The sequence below is a fragment of the Anticarsia gemmatalis genome, chromosome 27, assembly GCF_050436995.1.
Source record: "Anticarsia gemmatalis isolate Benzon Research Colony breed Stoneville strain chromosome 27, ilAntGemm2 primary, whole genome shotgun sequence".
Lineage (NCBI taxonomy): Eukaryota > Metazoa > Arthropoda > Insecta > Lepidoptera > Erebidae > Anticarsia > Anticarsia gemmatalis.
This window is the reverse complement of record NC_134771.1, coordinates 5,941,571-5,961,593: the sequence shown is the minus strand read 5'-3', so window position 1 is coordinate 5,961,593 and position 20,023 is coordinate 5,941,571. Positions and strand designations below refer to the sequence as shown.

Here is a 20,023-nt window from a genome sequence, read left to right as displayed (position 1 = left end):
GGTCCGATTTGAAAAATTCTTTCAGTGTTAGATAGCCCATTTATCGAGGAAGGCTATAGGCTATATAAAATCATGCTACGGTCATTAGGAGCGGAGTAGCAACGAAAAATGTTACAAAAACGGGGAAAATATTGACTCATTCTCTTAGGTGACGCAAGCGAAGTTGCGCGGGTCAGCTAGTATTAGATAAACTCCAAATCGAAACGTGGGTGTATTTCAAAAACTTCTGCCTATTTCTCAAGTATATAAACATCTAAAAATGCTTACTTTTTTAAAATACTAATATTAATGTAGGTATATAATGTAGAATAACCTAGGGTTGTACAATAGGCAGTGGGAACGGATGGCTCTAATTGGTGCGCCCTAGGCATCGCGTAAACCGGACGCGGATAATGCGAACAACGCATGCATGGAGACGAAAACTTTTAATTATATTATAGTTTCTTTTTACTTTTGTAAGAAGTTCGGTTTGAATTCAAAGTTAGTGTTGGTTGAAGATATTTAACAATGTGTATTGTTGGCAAGTTTGACTCTACACATATGAAGATGTTTTATTGGTAAAAAAGTTGGGTATAAGAATAGGGTAGTTTTTTTGAAGTCATATGAAGACGTTTTCTAAATAAAAATGTTGGGACTGACTTACTATTAGAATAGGGTCTACTCTCAAATTGAGAGAGGGGTTAGGCTTTGAGTAAACGGGTTCACAGCGCTGAAAAATAGATTGATGAGTTTTCATTCCTTATTTTTAGCTCTCACGCTAAAAAAAGTCTCGTCTAACGGAGCCTTTTGCAAACATAGAAACAATGAACACGTGATTTAAGCAACGACTATTACTTCGTGATTGACACGATTTGTTAAAATAACTTTATGTTTTTCTTTACCGTTAAGGAAGTGATTGTTATTTCTTATACATATATCAATTGAAAAAGTCATAGATATTTTGGAAAAGCTTAACAAAATTTTACTAGACCCAGGAATGAAACCCGAGACCTTGCGATCAGCGTTCTTATAACCTACCGCCCAGACCACAGAGGCAGACTACTTTCGTAATTTTGTATTTCAGTTTGGTAAAACGTCGTCTCCATTAGTTTCTTTATTCTCTCGAAGTACGTAATATTTGTCGTCTCAAAAATACAAAAAATAACAAACATACATACAAACATAGATAGACACGGGAAATGCGATATGTATCTGTTGTCGTGTAATTATCACGATTACTGAGGGTAGGCAGATATCTAGGTACAGACGTAGCACTAGGTGATATAATAGAGTACTAAATCTATACTGCTTTATGAAAAGAGACTGAAAAATATTTTTGTTTAAATTCATTAATGTCCCGCTGCTGGGTAAGAGTCTCCCCTCGTAATGAGGGAGGGGTTAGGCCTTGAGTCTATCTCGCTGGCCAAGTGCGGTTCTACATAAACTAGTCTTAAATTCAAGACTGAAACATATTAGGTCGGGAAAAAAGTCTTTTTGCCTTATAGTATGTATGAACTTGTAATAAAATCTTTTCTCTAAACAAAAAAGCTCGATATTTGGGTACCTTACGAGCTTACTGAAAGAAACCCAATGAACCGTGTACTCTTTTGTGATTCTTGAAGCCAAAGAGATTTTATTACAAGTTCATACATACTATAATGCTAAAAGACTTTTTCCACGACCTAATATGTAAGTTTGGTATAGGTCTTAGGTCCTCCCCAGGTCCTAGTCCCAAAGAAGGTAATATCTCTCCATCAAGGGGGTATTTTGGAATTCATTGACCATTTGGAAGGTACGTGTTTACCCCATTAATGTCCCACTGCTGGGCAAGGGTCTCCTCCAGTAATGAGGGAGAGATTAGGCCTTGAGTCCACCACGCTGGGCAAGTGCGTTTCTACTTATACTACTGTTAAATTCAAGACTGAAAAAAGACAAGAAAATCTGACAACCAGTCTTACCGAAGGGTATCGTGTTATAACCTAGGTAACTGTGTTGTGGAGGTCCGATATGCAGTTGCTTCATATCAGGGCGCCTTTTGCATATTGGATATTTTTTTACATATTGGAGGCACCCATAGCCAGTGGTGCTCACCAGTCGCTAAACGATCTGTGAGTTAAGCTAACCTTGGCGCGGTCAATCCATGGATGAGTGACCGCATGGTGGTATTTTAATTTGGGCGTCTCCGTGCTTCGGAGGGCATGTAAAAGTCAATCCCGGTTGTTGTCAATTAAGATAACAGTCGTTAAGCCACGTCAAAGGCCTTCGAGCGGCTTGAACAACTTTGACTCTAGGTTGACCACTAACCATACTTAATACTATAAGAAGAAGAAGGGCTACTATTGAGAAATTTATATAAATTAGAAAACACCAACAGTATTTTGTCCGACACAGGATTCAAACCCGAGACTGCATGTTCAACAGTCGATTACCCAACCACAGAGACAATCTTGCTCGCACAAGATTCGATTACCGTTCGGACACTTTTCATTCACAATTTAATTTTAAATGCATTTAACTGGACAATTGTGGTTTTATTTCACCGAGCGATCTCTGATGATATTAACAATTAATTCAAATACACAGTTTTACACTTTCGTTCATAATGTATCACCTAGGGCGGTATTCGTTTAATTGCCAGCTAATTATAACAGCACTCGTAAAACTGCGCGACTTCACATGCGAGCAAAATGCCTGATAATTGATTTCGAGTGTTCTTGCTATTAGGTCGGGGAAAAAGGCTTTTCGCATTATAGTATGCAAAACTTGTAATTAAATCAAATATCTTTGGCTTCTAGAATCACAAATGAGTACACGGTTCATTGGGTTTCTTTCTGTGAGCTCGTGAGGTACCCAAACATCGAGCTTTTTTGTGTAGAGAAAAGATTTTATTACAAGTTCATACAAACTATAATGCTAAAAGACTTTTTCCCCGACCTAATATATTCATGCAAAATTTGATTTGAATACTATTATTGTATAGCATACTAGCTGAACCGCGCAACTTCGCTTACGTCACATAAGAGAGAATAGGTTATAATTTTCCCCGTTTTTGTAACATTTTTTACTGCTACTCGGCTCCTAATAGTCGTAGCGTAATGTTATATAGCCTATAGCCGAGTTTAATAAATATGCTGTCCAACAGTAAAATAATATTTCAATTCGCATCAGTAGTTCCTGAGATGACCGCGTTTAACCACACAAACAAACTCTACGATTTTATAATATAAGTACACCCATAGCTAGTTGCGTACAGTGGTATTCGTGCTTTGCAGGGCACGTAAAAAAACAAATAAAAAACACTTCTGAATAGATAAACTATCGCTAAATGTACCTCAAAACCGGAGGTTAGAAAGTCACCTTTGAGTTATATAGTTAGTTAGGTAAATATTTAGATAGAATATAATATATAAAAAAATCTATGAAACCACACAAAAGGTTGTTAACCCCACTCATTATATAATTAATACAATGGCTAATGACATGTAAATGGTTATATTAACCAATCATATCCTCTGGTTACTGTAACTCTCATTGGTAGTTGTACTGTTATGGTTTTTGGTTGCTATGGTGATACATAAATAGGTGTGTTGTACCCAATAGTGATTTTTGTGGGTGTGGTTATATTGTAATTAAATTTTCGTAGTTTATGTGTGTATTAGAAATAATTATTACTTGTTCCAACGGTGAGGGAAAACATCGTGATGCAACCTTGCATGTCTGAGAGTTCTTTAGAACAGTTCTTGAAGGTATGCTTAGTCCCCGACCCGAACTTGGCCCGCGTGGTGTAGGTTGTACTCTAAGCCTAACCCCTCCCGTATTAGGGGAGGAGACTCTTGTCCAGCAGTGGGACAGTATAATGGGTTAAATTATTTAATTTATTATCTCCACTAACATGTGGAATAAAACGGTATGAAAAGTATCGCATTTAATTTTCAACGTTATTTATAGGCAAAACCGAGGACTCTAGCTAGTATAGATGACACTCAAAGCAAACAATATTATGTTTCAAATCTCTTAAACAAATACTTGCACGGGAATCGAACCTACAGCACGAGCGGCGACCACTCAATGAGTCATTGTACTAAATAACTATTAAAACATCAAGCTTTTTGTGCGCAAAGTGTAGGCAGAGGTGTATGAAATACACAGGACCTAAGTTTTGCCGTTTTAATATTAGTCCCATGTAATAGTTGGCGAGCCTATTGCTATATACCGGGCACGTTACCAAACTCCGGGCTGCTATTGAATTGAGAAATATTCTAATAGGAGACCTGGGTATTGAACCCAAGACCACGGAGGCGGTGCCTAATTATCCAGAAAATCATTTTTTTCTGTTTATATAATTATCACTTGCACTAAACCTGGTTTTCAAACGCTAAGCAATATGTCAATGACTTGTCGAAGTCATATGTGTATTAGAAATAACTATCACTTGTTCCAACGGTGAAGGAAAACATCGTGATGCTAACTTGCATGCCTGAGAGTTCTTTAGAACAGTTCTTGAAAGTATGCAAAGTCCCCAACTCGCCCAGCGTAGTGGACTTAAGGTCTAATCTTCTTTTCATTCTGGGAGGTGTCGCTTGCCCAGCAGTGGACATTAATGTGTTTCTAGATTTCTGCAGTACTTACATACTTACTCCAAATAAAATAGCGTCAGTCCACTATGTCTTCTTTTCCCTTCCTTTCTATCAGCCGTCAGGACAACCTCTTCCATAGTACTTGAGTATTTCCAATTAATTTAAAAGTATGTTTATCAGTTGTTTGGTTACAGTACAAGCTCTGCTTAGTTTGTAATCAGATGACCGTGTGTGAGTTGTTTAAATATTTTGGATGTTGAGAATTAATGTGTTAATTAAATTATTAGTTTCGTTTTGTATTCGTGTAGTGATCATCTGATAATTATCTTAAGTAAATCTAATTGTGTAAAGATTTTCTAATATGTACCTACTTAGGGAGATTTTTTTTCCTTCGGATAATTTTAATCGAAAGTTTAACTTTGTCAATTTTACTACATAAATTACGTTAATGAATATTACTTTTTAAAATCGTCATATTTATTATTTTCTTTTTTGACTATCTGTAAAACTGCTTATTAGAGGAATCGAACCAATAATATAATTATTTATAGCCAATTTCACAGGTTTTAGATAAATGTTTGATAACTATCTAATTAACAAAGTATAAGAAAAGTACTGTCAATATTCTACATAATAAACTATTTGATATTTATCCAGGAGTTAATATAGTAACTCAATGTGTTTTTGTGTTTGTAGTACCTACTTTTTATACCCTGTAGCTTTATATTATCGTGGTGTGTAGGATAAATAATAAAAACTACAATGTTAGGGCAAAAATTAATCATTTATTTCATATAAAAACACACATTTTTACACATATATTATTATGTAGAAATCATTAGAAATAGCATAAAGTTGGCCAAGACTCGAAATTAAAACTGATAAACATAAGTTAATGATGACATTTATCATAAAATTAAATAAAAATTACAAATTATATTGATTTTGTTATAAAACAACAACTTCAATAAAAAAAAAGGATTTTCTAAGGCGATGATAGATTTGATATCACTTATATAAGCAATATTTTCTTTCGTATACAAGAAATAAGACACAGAAATTCAATAAATTTACAGAGGTTAATCAAGTTAAGATACTTAGGTAATAAGAAGAACATATTAGACCGGTGCAAAAATAAATTAATAATTATAAGTTAGTAAATTAATAAAACAGGACATTAATAAATAGACGTATAAATTATTATTTAAGACATGATGATTACATCACAAACACATACAATACAAAATACAACAATACAAATACAAAAAACAGCAGAATCAATTCCGTTCTTCTTTCTTCGCCTGATGATTACGTAAAGCGCAGGCCCTTATCAGTTCTCCGTCCAGTTGTATATAAACACACAGGCAAGAAGAATGACAAGGGCACGCAACATTACATTATAATTCTTCTTATGTAATCTTCTGTCCAAAACATACAAAAAAAAAATTGCCAACATACTGCTACTGCCATCTGACGTCGAGTAGTGGAAGCTTTAGTGAGTAGTGTTGCTAAGAGATGGCGCGTTGTGTCACATCCTGCATCCTAAATGTGAACAAATTGGGTATTTGTCACAAGGTTAAAATGCAGAGATAGAAATGTCGTCGTTTTGGTTTCAATGCTGAAAAAGAAGCTTAATTCTAACATAAAATTACAATAATAAAGTTAAGAATTACACGTAATTTTTCAGGCTGACTTTAAAACACTAAACATTATTTTTTGCAAAGACTGGTGTCATTATCGAGAAACACAAATTGCATTTAGATATTATATAATAATGTCTAGCGATTCAAAACCGGACTCCGTAGCATAATTCACAAAAGTGAGAAAATATCAAGTGCTGGTTACATCACTTACGGATAACCTATCCAACAGATAAAGTAACAGCAAAAGCATGAAAAAATATAAATTGTTAAGCTAACTGTGACTTATCCAGTAGTGATAAAACCAGCACTTATTTATAAAAGCAGTATCATTTTTACATGAATCATTATACATACATTTAAAATACAATACACCAATTAAAAGTCATCCAAACGTCTAATTAACTAAATTAAATCCAATATCCTCGAGTACCTGCAACAAAAGAAAATGGCGATTAATTATTATACAGAAAAAAAGATGGCCGCTGAGAAAACACAAGCCATTGTACGAAGACATCTTTTTAATTAAATTTGTCAAATCAAGACGTTTTTTTTCAAGTTTTCATGCTTTTAATATTATTTCAGGCTATTGTGGGCTTTATCTTAAATATATTTTGTTTTGATAGTGCCTTTTAGACGACGAGTGTTGAAGTTTTTTTTCGTTGGTTGTTTATGGTTAGCAGTATTGCCAACATTGAGATATTGTTTCATGTAACAGATATTAGATAATAATATTATTATGTTCATTGATTTTTCTGTAAAGTGTAATGGTATCAATATTATTTTCTTTCAATAGTAAGTAAATAAGTATTATACTAAACTGTATCGTGGCTAGAGTAGGTATTCCATAAATCTTTTACTAAAAACTTAGTAGTCAATCAAATAATGATACCATGTACTTCTGTAATTAATACGTTATATCATGCTTTTTTTCCATAGAGGTAAGCAGAGACCAGAGAACGCTGCTTAAAAGAAAGATCCTTATAAACTTCTCTTGCCTCATTCACATACATACATCTTATCATACATTCAATAAAAATTATGTAATTTCAACAATTACATGGAAACAATATAATCCTGTCCTGACTCAAATATCACTCAAAATAAGTTTATCTTTAACTAAATAAGACTAACAACAAAAATATGTTTCGACCAATTTTCTAAAACAATAAATATAGCTCGTCAAACTTAATAAGTTAAACAGAGACAGTTTTCACTTAAAGACCATTTAAAGTACGTTAACGAATGCTGATAGATAACTGTACCCTTGTCAGTGACTCGGCCGGAATTGAATTTTGTACCTTTCACACCCCCTCCCATCAGTCAAACCGTTATTGGTATAGTTCGGTTATGAACGTTGCTGAAATTAATGGATTTTCACTGAAATACATGAGTGTATTTGCTGAAAACGAGTTTGGGGATGTTATGTTAAGTTTACTAATAGAGGAAGTAAACTTAACTAAAGATTTTTATTTATTTGTTGTTCTTGTTTAAGTTGTGTGTTGTGAGTTAAAGTTGTTGTCACCCGGAAGGCAATTGACATGACTTAACGACTGTTATCTTAATCAACAACAACCGAACCAACTTTTTAGGTGCCCTAAGCACGGAGATGCCTAGTTCGGAATTACCAATTTAACTAAAAATATAGATAATAACAACAGTCTATTAGTAGCTAAAATAATCCTAAAAATCCCCAATCAATTTTCCTAGAACTGAAAATCAATTTAGCGTCCGCCATTTTTTCTCTCCAAAAAGAAAACATATTACAGCGACAATTAATAACATGAAGGTAGTTAGAAACGACAGAATTCTCATAAGGGCCCGTTAATAAGCCCCGAAATGACCATAACGAGGGTATTACAGCATTATAGGGGGCGCATTAAATCAACTTTTAATTCTACCCCCACCCGTTCGTATTAATTTAGTAACTCTTTAAAACTAATTGGTTTTGGGGATGTACTGGTATTTTTTGGAATTTTACAGCCGTTTAAAGGATAAAAATATTTTTGGTGTAAATGTTTTTTTTTTATGTAGACTGCCTTTATATTGTTGCAGATACGACTCACAATCACGATGGTTCTGACTACATGAAAAAATCTGGTAAGTAGTTATTGGGTTTTTTAAAATTTCGGCTTAAATTTTCACAATAGCAGTTCAGAGTTTGGTTACATGCCCAGTAAATGGCAATAAACTAGACCCTTATTAGATATAAGCAATATAAATAGGGAATCAGGGGTGTATATCACACATCTGCTAACATCTTTACGTGTAACAGACTTTTTCTTAGCTTAACGATTATTTAACCAACTAACTGATATTCTACTAGTACACGTAACCGGCGCGGCGGTCCTGTATGACAACATGTATGTATGTGAATGAAGCAAGGGTAGTTTGTAAGGATCGTACCAAGTGCCGTTTTCTGGCCTTTACCTACCCTTATGGGAAATATGCGTCATTTTATGTATGTAAAACGGGTATAGCAATAACTTTACACACACTAAAACTTTCATGTGAAATACTTATAGCCAATTGTTAACTGCATCAAACACAACTCTAACTCAACCCCCAACTAACTTATCAAAAACAAATTTAAAATATAACCAATAAACTTTTATAATAACCCTGCAAATGCGACTGAAAACCGTCGACTGGCGTCAAATCGACCAGAGTAAGATTTACGAGCGGTCCCGGTGACCACTCTAACCGAGCGTTAATCTCCCGTCTAATCGAGCATCGGCTGAATTGATTTTTTCTCGAAGGCTCGTATTTTTTAAGGCGCAGGATTAAGAACAGATGTTTGAAGGATTGTGGAAAGATGTGGAGAGAATTGTTTTGTGTATTTGGACGATGTGATGGTGTTTTCTCGTAGCCTTTTGTGGCACGTGTTAAAATTATGCTAGTGTTTTTTTTACCTATATTGTCATATAACTGATTTAGAATAAAGACAATTTGGTTGGATAAAATCACGCTTTTTTCCCATAGTGGTAGACAATGCCACTTGGTACGCTCCTTACAAACTTCCCTTGCCCCATTCACATACATACATCTGGACACACAGGACCGCCGGTTACGAGTATTACTAAGAAAACTATACTATTCGTAAATTATAACTGTATATAATTTATCATAGTTGTAGGAACGTCTAAATATATCATCAGACAATTAGCTCTACTTGATTGACTTCTTAATTTCAACAAGTAACACCAAAATTTCCGATTACAAATCCAAAAATAACCTATCAAATTGTGTCTAAACGCCCGCCAAAAGCAGACCTTAGGGGTCAAATGAGCAGTATGTGAAAAATCCCACCCCTTCGTCCAGTCGAGTGATTTTATTTTATAAATTGACTGTGTCGGGGACATAACCTCTAAACGGACCGGTTTCTACAAATTGGTAGGTCATAAAATTTTCTGTTGCTAGTTTATTGTTGCTGGAGTTAATTTGAAAAGGTTTTTGTGGTTTAAAGTACATTGAGAATGTGGTTTTCGATTTTAGAGTTTGGAGTATATTTCTAGTAGTGCTATTTTGGTAACTTACATATACTATTTTTTCAATTGAAACTTTATGGCACTTGCATTTGAACAAAACCTGGCACTTGTGTTGGGTATCATCAGGTTTTCATATTACAGACACATTAGAATAAAATACTTATACTGTAACTTTCTTCTTAATAAACATTATGCTAGCTCTGATTAGTTAAGCAGTGTTTTGTCATTTTCAATCGGTTTTAAAACTGTATATAAGCGAAACAAGACAAAACACTATATAACTAATCAGAACTTTCACGAAATTTATTAGTAAGAGAATAAATGCGTAGTTAAGGACCATATTTAAAAAAGAATCGAATAACTAAATACTCAAAGTTCTATAATAAAATGAAAATTAATATATGCTTCAGTTCACTCTGTTGAGACGCCTAAACGAGAAACGCATACTAACTACCGTCATCTATTGTCAAGTAGCACACAACATTAGTTGGTCCACTCACCGACAGATGGTACTGTGCTCAATAAACAGTCATTTACACTCTCGTCGGTACTGTCTACAGAATAGTCATGGCATTGTCTATGTCGCTTGAACTGAATTCCTCCATTTATTTTATTATTAAGTGCCAGTTTTCTTATTTGCAGAACGATCGTGGATTAATCTATTCGATTCTGTGGCTTAGCCTTTATTGGTTACTTCCTGTAGTAACAATCTTAAATCGTAGTTTTTACAGTCACTGCATTGTTACCTATTAAGTTTTGCTTTGAAATGTAAATTCATATCATATCATTATTTAAATGTATAAAATTTTACATGAGGCTCTACAAGTATATAATATGATTGGAACAAATAGAGAGAAAGAAATGCAAAAGCTTCGTTAAAGCTACAACCAGCTTACAGACGAATCATTAAATACTTCGCCAAAAGTGGATTACTCAATGTTATGGCTTGAATTAAGAAACATTCATTTTGAAATACCCTATTCAATAAATCCCACCTTTACCTTACTAAGAACCTTCATAATTATAATCTTAAACACGACCATAATGTAAAACAGAACACAAACCACTAAACACAACATAATAGCCTATTCCGGTTTAACAACAACTTCCGGTCCATTATCATCTTGCTGTCCGTACTCTATGGTACACGGCGACCATGTTCCGCTGACCATAGGCAATAAACTACGTCCCCCACACGGCTATTGCAGAAGGCAGCTACCAATTGATGTTTCGAACCATTGTGGTCGTTGCCAAACAAATTTCGACTTTAACACTTGACTGTAAGGTGTAAATTTGGTCAGCAAGTGTATATTTGTACATGGTAATCCGATTTTGGTGTTTAGCTTGATTGAAATAGGGTAATTTGTTGGTTTGTGTTGTTGATTTTTGGTTTTGAAAGGTAAGTGATTAATAATTCGTTTGCTAGTTCAAGACGAGTGTATATTCGATGCTTAGATACTACAGAACTTAACTACAGTGTAATGCAAAAGCATTTTGCATAGAAAAGGTCCATTAAATGCCATAATAACAACTGGTTCAGTTTGTACTAAAAGAAGATAAAAAAATTACTAACTGGTGATCCTGCATGACAAGATGAATGTATGTGAATGAAGCAAGGGAATTTTGTAAGGATCGTACCAAGTTGCGTTCTTTGGTGTCAGCATGCCTTTACGGAAAGGAGGCATGATTTTATGAAATAAAGACTAATATACCTATTCAATTAGGTTTCAAATAGTTGAACTAGTGTTCGGTATCAATAGAAATACACAACAGACAAAAGTACATATTATTATAACGTACAAAATTAGCTCTGAAAAAGACTAATACAAACTAACAAAGAATGAAAAACTTACTGACACAGTTACTATAATATTATTTTTCCATTCCTTACATCTTAGAATATAATCACTAATGATTATTACCATTAATGTGGTCATAAAGACCGTAAAGTTAACATCAATAGCCATAAAATTTACTTTGAACCATCATTTAACGTCCACGTCGATAATATAATTTTTGAGTAAATAAAATATGAATAATGGACGCAAATGATTCTGTGATTACTTGGACGTGAAATAACGTTATTTTAATAGGTCAAACTGTAAAATTAGGAAGTAAACGGAGACTTCAGAAAAGTAAAATTTTAGATATAAATTATTTTTATGTACTAACTACGGTTCAAACTTAAGTAAATAATAGTATGTAATGACAAGTTTAAAATATGTTTAAATCTCTTTTATCTTAATAGATCATTAGTTGATAAAAACATCTAGAAATATGCTAAAGGCAATTATTATACTGTTAATATTAGCTAGTGATAATGTAGTTTAAATAAAATTAAATTCAATAATGAAATAAATAAGTGACAAAGAATAAAACGGGTTGCCAAAAAAACGTTCTTTAAACCAACAAAAATTCATATTGTATTCTGTAACAAAATATACAGTCCTACCAACCTAACGACACCGCACAGATAAAAAATAAATAAAAGCGCGCGAAAGCTAACCTAACGCTGTCCATACTTCATTAAGTAACAAACAAAACCAGTTACCGTCTGTCTGAATATTTTACAAGTCATTCCGGGCCGAGGCGTTAGCAATTTGATGATATATCCCGCTAAGGGAGCGTGATATGATACGTTCCATGCCCATAAACTATGCATGACTGTAGTATTGACGTCTTGTCGATTGTGTATAGCGACATCTGTTGAGTAAAGTAAGTACCTCAAGTGGCGCTACTCGACGGTAGATGGTGTAAGTAGTATTTTACTTTGATGGTGTAATACTGTTGTTGGGAGAAAATTGTATATATATTTATGAGGATAATAATACGGCGTGATCATAAGCCTGAGGTTTGTATTACAGTAATTTGTGTACACAGTAATTCGATTATGTTATATTGTGTAACATAATGTGAATGAAAAATGGAAGTTGATGCAGACACAATCAATCACGTTTGTATTATGATAATAATGCGTTCAGTCAACCTCATTAACGCGAACGCACACAGCCGTCCAATTACATCATCGTCATCAATAATAAAAACTTAGTTCCGCCACTCCCCGCGGCGCAGCGCTGTAATCTCATTACTGGATGCCGAAACATTATACAACCGATGCGAGAATGAAAAGAACTAAAACGGATGGAGGGTTGAAAGCATTTTCATTCGCTAAAAATCAGTGCCGTGGTAAAAAAAACTCGATACTGTGAAACATGAAAGGTATCTCGCTTCCATTGCCGATTGTAGCAAGAAGGAATTTTTTACGAAATTTTTTAAAACGTCGGCACGGTTTTTAAAACAAAAGATCCCCCTGTTATCTGTTTCTTTGTTTTATTTCGAGTTCGCGAGTGCTGACGGTAGCATTGGAAAGGATTTTTAGATCATAGTAAAGGATTTTTACTAGTCGTAGAAAATAAAATACGGAACATTGCGAAAATACCTACAAATTTCACCAAACTATCCAACAAAAATGTAAAATATCTGTCCTATTTGCAAAACTTATCTATAAATTCATCCCCTTAAAAAATTAAATATCACGAAATTTTCTATTTTTAGTTATGCTTCCCGCCGGCAGATGGCGGTAAACCACAGTTAGAAGGTTTTGATGTCGTGTTACTTGGTTTTTGCGGGTATAAAATTAGAGGTACGTTACGTAGCCCGGGTGCAAACATTTTTAATTAAATTTTCTGGTTTGTGGCAAGTAGCCGGCCCTGTTTTACTACTATGAGTATAATAATAGGCGTTTTTAATAATAGAATAAGGGTTAGTTGCACAGTTTATATTTAAGTGGCTGTTAAATAAATTGACAGTATTTCCATTTCTATATATCTAACAGATAGAATTTAGATGGATTTGAAGTTCATATACATTTGCTGACTTTTTAGAAGCACCTATTCTTAACTGTGAAATTGGCCTTAAATCTAGTGTTTTTAATCTTTAAATTCTCAAATCTGCCGTCCTAAAAGCATATTGGGACCAGAAACTGGTGGACTCATATTGGGACCACAATGTGACTATTAAGTATAGCAAGGGACCGCTTTGAGACCAAAAATATTGCTTATAAGCATACATCAAGGAACAATTTCAGGACCAAAAATATTAGTAAAAAGCGTACTACAATGCAGTACAGTGGCACTAAGACCTACAAAATCCCAGTACAAGCCCGAAACACACCGAAATGTTCCGTAAAAGGCCGAAAATTATCTCGTTGTTTAAATTCAAAGGTAACACAACACAAACACCAAGTCGTACTTGTTTCGTAGTCGCAATTAGCGCGGGTTCGCACCACAATGATGGCCTCACCTGCGGCCGCCTGATTGCAAGGGTTATGCGTTTAGGACTATTTTGATAGATGTTGGGCATTTTGGAAAGATTTTTAGTGAACTCTTACCCCCGGTTTCTGAAGTACATTTAGGGATAGTTTATCAATTCAATAGCGATTCAACTCATATAAAATCTATTGAATAGATAAATTACCGCTAAATGAACTCAGATACCGGTGGCTAGTGGTGATTAGGAATTTAAGAAAGATTTAAACTGAAATTTTTGATCTATTTACTTATCCCTGTTTGTACATATTACTAAATTGCTTAACGGGTCTTAAATGCGTTGAGAATTTTAAGGTTACGATACCTTATTTAAGAACAAATAAGGTTAATTTAAACTACTTTTGGTTCTTGGGAATATCTGAAGTTTTTTGGAAAGAATATTATAAATCAGGACAATGTAATTGACAGTTTTTCTTTTAGGTTTTAGTAGTGGTCAGGTGATTGATAATGTGTCAAATATTTTGATTTTAAGTCTACATTACATGGAATCGAAAACCTTATCGTGTAGATAACAAAAAAACGTTTGTTCTACACCAATGCCAACCCTTTCATTAAAAACCGACCCCAAAAAAGAAATTCCTAGCTCTAATATTTTGTCTCAAAAATCCGGTAAAATCCCTCCACAAAAAATGTCTAACCAAACTACTAAACCACTAAAATCTAACACCAAAACATCTGCAGCCCAGCATTTAACACTTAACCTGCAGATAAGACTCCACATTAACTAAGGTATATTAAATTTTATGCTATTTGAATAGGACCGCCCATGGAAGGGTTTAACCAAACAATCCAAAGGACACAGGTAAGCGTGTCATTTTCAATTATAATTCAAATTATCCTTTGAGTAGGTTGAACTTGGACGTTTTGTGTTAAAAGATTAAATTTTACTTGCAGGAAATTTGTTTTTTTGGCTTTTTTGACTGTTTTTTAAGGGAGAAGTGGATATGTATGTATTTCTATAATTTAGGTCCTGCCATTAAGACTATGCTTGTAATGGAATTAATGCAAAAATGACACATTAACGTAATATCACGCCTGTAACACCCAAAGGCGTAGGTAGAAGTGTACTACATCCACGCATTGCTCTGAACAATGTTAGTCCGATGTAATGGAAGGCGAGCTTATGGCCATCTACTGTACACGCTACGAAACTCCGAGCTACTATTGAGAAATATTCTATTATAAATTAGAAAACGAAAAATCTACTTTGGCCGACCCGGTAATCAAACCCGAAACCTAAACATCAGTTTGGATGCACACAGTTTTAAAATCATAATATTTAAAGTCTATTTCAGACAATCAATTGCAAAACCTAACGCCAAGAATACACTTAATTATAATATGGAGTCCCTCCCCTAACAGCAACCCCTAAATGTCGCCCTAAATGCCCCGGGCATTTTGAAATCAACACGAAACGAGCCTTAATGGTACCGCGACAATTGGAAAGTTGAAAACATCGCGACATATTTTTGTGGAAAGGTTTTTTTTATTTTTTTATCCCTGTTTAATTTTTGAGGCTCGCTTCATGCGGTTTGTGAAGGATTTTGAGGCTTTTCTGTTGGTGAGGCGTTTTTTTATTTGTTGCTTTTTTGAAAAGTGATTATTATGTAGATAAGAAGTTAGTTGTGGGTTTAAAATTTTGAGTGTGATGTGATTTGAGATGGATAATTATGAAGATGCATAATTTGAAGATTTATTTCAGTACATTTTGATCCAAATAATTTAAAAATTCTTGGTTTTTGGTAATAGTTAATCGTTAACTAGTACTCAGGACTACATAATCGAAAGTAAAATTATTAGATTTCCTTGGTATAATATAACTGTTCATCGTTTGGTAATTTGGTTACAGTACAAGCTCTGTTTAGTTAGATTTTTTTTGTTAAGTAAGTTTTTCATAGAATTAGTCACAAAAAATAAACAACATTACATAAAAATGCTGCCATGTAATAATATAATACATTATTATAATTAATAAATAAATGGAACAAATTATAGAAAGAGTTCTTACAATGGCTACAAAAACATTTATAGCGAAGAATAATAAATCATACATGACTATTATTTCCAAAATTGTTTCTATCAGAGGTCAGAATTACACGTTAGGTCTATCATCGCGCCTCAAACCTCAAGGGAGCTGGCAGAACACTTGCTATTAATATCTGAGGTGAGCAGAATACGTATATGATTGTTTAATAACGTTGTGTCTAGGGGTTCGATTCCCGGGAGATGATGTGTGTAATAATGTTGTTTTTGTTATTATGTAATAGATTGTACCACAAAATTATGGGAATAGAAATGAAGCTTTAGATGAGAGGAATAATGGTGTTTTGAGATAGGTATTTGTAAGCAATTCTTATTTATTTATTTATGCTGCCTACCCATATGGGAAAAAAGTGATTTTATGTATGTACAATAATATTTATGGGTAAGATGATAAAATTAATGAATTGGTATAGCCGAGTGGTTTAAAATTAGCACCTCCCACGCAAGTGGTCGCAGGTTCGAATCCGAGGCAACACACCAATGACTTTTCGAAGTTATGTGTGTATTAGAAATAATTATCACATGCTCCAACGGTGAAGGAAAACATCGTGAGGAAACCTTGCATGCCTAAAAATTTGTTTAATACATTTATTGAGGGCATGCAAAGTCCCCAACCCGCACTTGGCCAGCGTGGTGGACTCAAGGCCTAACCCCTCCCTCATTACGGGAGGAGACCCTTGCCCAGCAGTGGGACATTAATGGGTTAAATTTATTTATTATTTTTATTTATAGTACTAAAATTGCATTCAGATTAAGTATGTACAAGTATGATCTTCAAAGCTCATGAACAGATACTAAAAAACTAATTTTATAAAACTGCACGTTCCTTAGTATTATATTTCATCTGAGAAAATAGACAATAACATTTAATATAATACAATATTTTGAGTATAACAACTATACTCTTACGACCACTAACGCCATCTAGTGTCGAGTAGCAAAAACCACTTAAGTTCACACATCTCATTTTCCTAATCACGGACTATCGGTGATTAAACCGCCCCTCATTTTAATTAGTATAGGGGTTGAAAAATACCCCACATTGGCTGTTTTAAAGGGTTCTATAGTATTAGCAGGATAATCTGAGGGGTAGTAAATTGATTTTGATTGGGGATGACCAATTGATACGGGCCAGCTGTGTAAAGTTAACGTATTAGGGTGATTTGAAGTAGTTTGGTATTATTAGAAGCGATTTTTGGAGTGTAAGTTTATTGGTTTGAATGACTTAGCAGTATGAGTGAGTCATGGGAATTTGGGTACTCTAAAAAGCAATGGAAACAATCTTGAGAGAAAATTGGATAAAATAACCATTATTTTGCAAGACAGACGTTTATATTTTGAAAGTAAAGAGGACTTAAATAAGCATCTTATAATCGGATAGTCTATTTTCTCTGAAATAACTAAGAACTTATTAATAGTAATACACGAAAAAGTGTCCCAAATTAGCTCATCAGCTTCTAATTCATGTAATTCTAATATCTACAATAGTATTTCACATAATAACAGTAATTTTAAATCCACAAACAATTTTACAACAAACTGCAAACGACAAAGCTCATCATAAAAATACACCCAACAAAAAGTTGCGCGCTACTCGACGCTAGATGTCGCAAATTTCCCATCAGCCGCGCAGCTCGAGTGGAAATCTTTAATTAATTCATTAAGGCCGTCTCCGGGGGAAGAACTGACTAACTGGTATATTTGCCTGAATTATGAACTTAGTTTTTGATATTATGTAGTTACAGTTTTTAGTTTTGAGGTTAACTTTTTTGACGTATCGTTAGTGATGGGGAGTATGTTCATATTTTTGTATGAAACTGAAAATTTATAGATTTTTACAGTAAATTTTATGAAATAGTGTCCTTTTAAGTACTTGTCTGGTTATTTTTAAGCATCTTCATCTATCTGTCACACGCTGGCACGATCATTAACACTTAGACACTGTTTAAATCATTTTTATGTTTGTAAAAACTGCGTTTAAGGAGAAGGGATTTCAATTCGGTCATATAATTAACGTGATTATTATTTTAAATTCCAATATGGACCCTATAAATCCACCCTAAAAATAGGCCAAAAATATCACAAACTATAGTTAACCTTTAATGATTCCCAGCAGTGGGAAAACCTTCCCAATATACCCTTGATTTCCCACTAATCAAATACAATTACTTTTCGTACAAATATTTATTGAGAATGGCTTGGGAGTTCGTGTAATAAAACATTTTTTTGGTTCAATGTTTGGTAGGTTCGGACTCGCCCTTCGAGTTCCCTTTAGAGGGTGTGTTAGGGGTTGTAGATATGGAGAGAATGGAAGGGGCTTAGAATTTAGACGTGTAAATGTTTTAGGGCCAGTTTTACAGTAAATGTATAAGTGCTAGATAACCTATCTCTTAGATTAACTGACAGCAAGTGTATTAAAATCAAGTCCTACTTATATTGGTGAGTCTAAGGCCATTTATCAGGCACGTTACCATACCCCGGACTATTATTTGATAACATCTATTGAAAAAAAACAATATAACTTTGCTCAACCAAGGAATCGAACCCGAGGTATTTCCCGTAGTAACAAGTACCCTATGTGTTAATCCAGGTTATAAACTATCAGTATACAAAACTTTATCTAAATCCTTTCTATAGTTTTTTCGTAAATTAGTTAAAAACATACATACACACAAACCTCACAAACTTTTGTCTTTTCCAGAAACAACATATGTCCTCACAAAACTTTCACATTTATATTTTAAGTACGATTATTTATTTATTTAAAATCTTTATTTAATTTAAAGAGGACTTCGAATACAAAATTAGCGACCATGTCGTAAGCAGGATTATATTCCAACTTAAATCATAACCACGCTTTATACCCCATCTAGTGAGCCGACATCGTTCACAATCGGTGACAGTACAGAAAACAGGAAATGCTCATTTTGTCGTTCAATAAACGAAGTAAATTGTCGTGTGACCACCCCTTAATGCTTTTGTACTTATTTTCTTTTAGTTTGTGGTTAAACTTGTGTCAAAGTTATTCTATACTAGCTGACCCGCGCAATTTCGCTTGCGTCACATAAGAGAGAATGCGTCAAAATTTTCCTCGTTTTTGGAACATTTTTCGTTGCTACTCCGCTCCAAATGGCCCTAGCGTGTTATATGCGATGCGATGCCTATGCGATGTTATATAGCCTATAGCCTTCCTCGATAAATGGGCTATCTAACACTGAAAGAATTTTTCAAATCGAACCAGTAGTTCCTGAGATTAGCGCGTTCAAACAAACAAACAAACTTTTCAGCTTTATAATATTGCTTTATAATGTTAGAATAGATTAGTATAGATCAGCCTAGCCTTTCTTCCAACTATATTGGAGTCGGCTTTCAGTCTGTATGGATGTGAATAAAGCAAAGGAAGTTTGTAAGGATCGTACCATGTGGCGTTCTCTGGTCTCTGCCTACCGCTATGGGAAAATGGCGTGATTTTATGTCATTTTTAATATTATTATGTACGTACATATTTAATATCGTATCGGTAGCAATTATAAAAAGTCGTAAGGAATACTTACATGCAAATCTCCCCAAATCTTCAGTTTTCAGGTCAAACTGTAGTTTCATCTGTAAATAAAGAAAGAAATTCAATTAGTATTATTTTTTACCCGTTATTCACTCCGTATAGAACTATGTCTTAGGGTAGAAAGTGTCCTATATATTAATCTATGTTATAAACTAACTGTGTACCAAATTTTACGAAAATGTATTGAGTAGTTTTTGCGTGATACAATACTAAATATACACCCAAACTTTCGTATTAATAATATAATATACTAGCCGAACCGGCAAACGTTGTCTTGCCATATATAAAAAAAATAGTGTTACTTAGGGGTATAAAAAATAGATGTTGGCCGATTCTCAGACCTACTCAATATGCTCACAAAATTTCATGAGAATCGGTCAAGCTGTTTCGGAGGAGTACGGTACCA

The 20,023-nt window shown here is 34.1% G+C and overlaps 2 long non-coding RNA genes across 2 annotated transcripts in view; one reads left to right on the top strand and one right to left on the bottom strand.

Annotated features, from left to right (window-relative positions):
- LOC142984639 (uncharacterized) overlaps positions 1-20,023 on the top strand; it is an 82,676-nt gene that overhangs the window by 24,664 nt on the left and 37,989 nt on the right. Inside the window, exon 2 of the long non-coding RNA XR_012960156.1 lies at positions 8,252-8,296. This is a non-coding gene — a long non-coding RNA (uncharacterized LOC142984639). The remainder of the gene's footprint in view (positions 1-8,251; positions 8,297-20,023) is intronic.
- Positions 5,241-20,023, bottom strand: part of LOC142984638 (uncharacterized) — a 33,822-nt gene continuing 19,039 nt past the window's right edge. Inside the window, exons 2-3 of the long non-coding RNA XR_012960155.1 lie at positions 19,610-19,658; positions 5,241-6,629 (exon numbers count right to left, since the gene is read on the bottom strand). This is a non-coding gene — a long non-coding RNA (uncharacterized LOC142984638). The remainder of the gene's footprint in view (positions 6,630-19,609; positions 19,659-20,023) is intronic.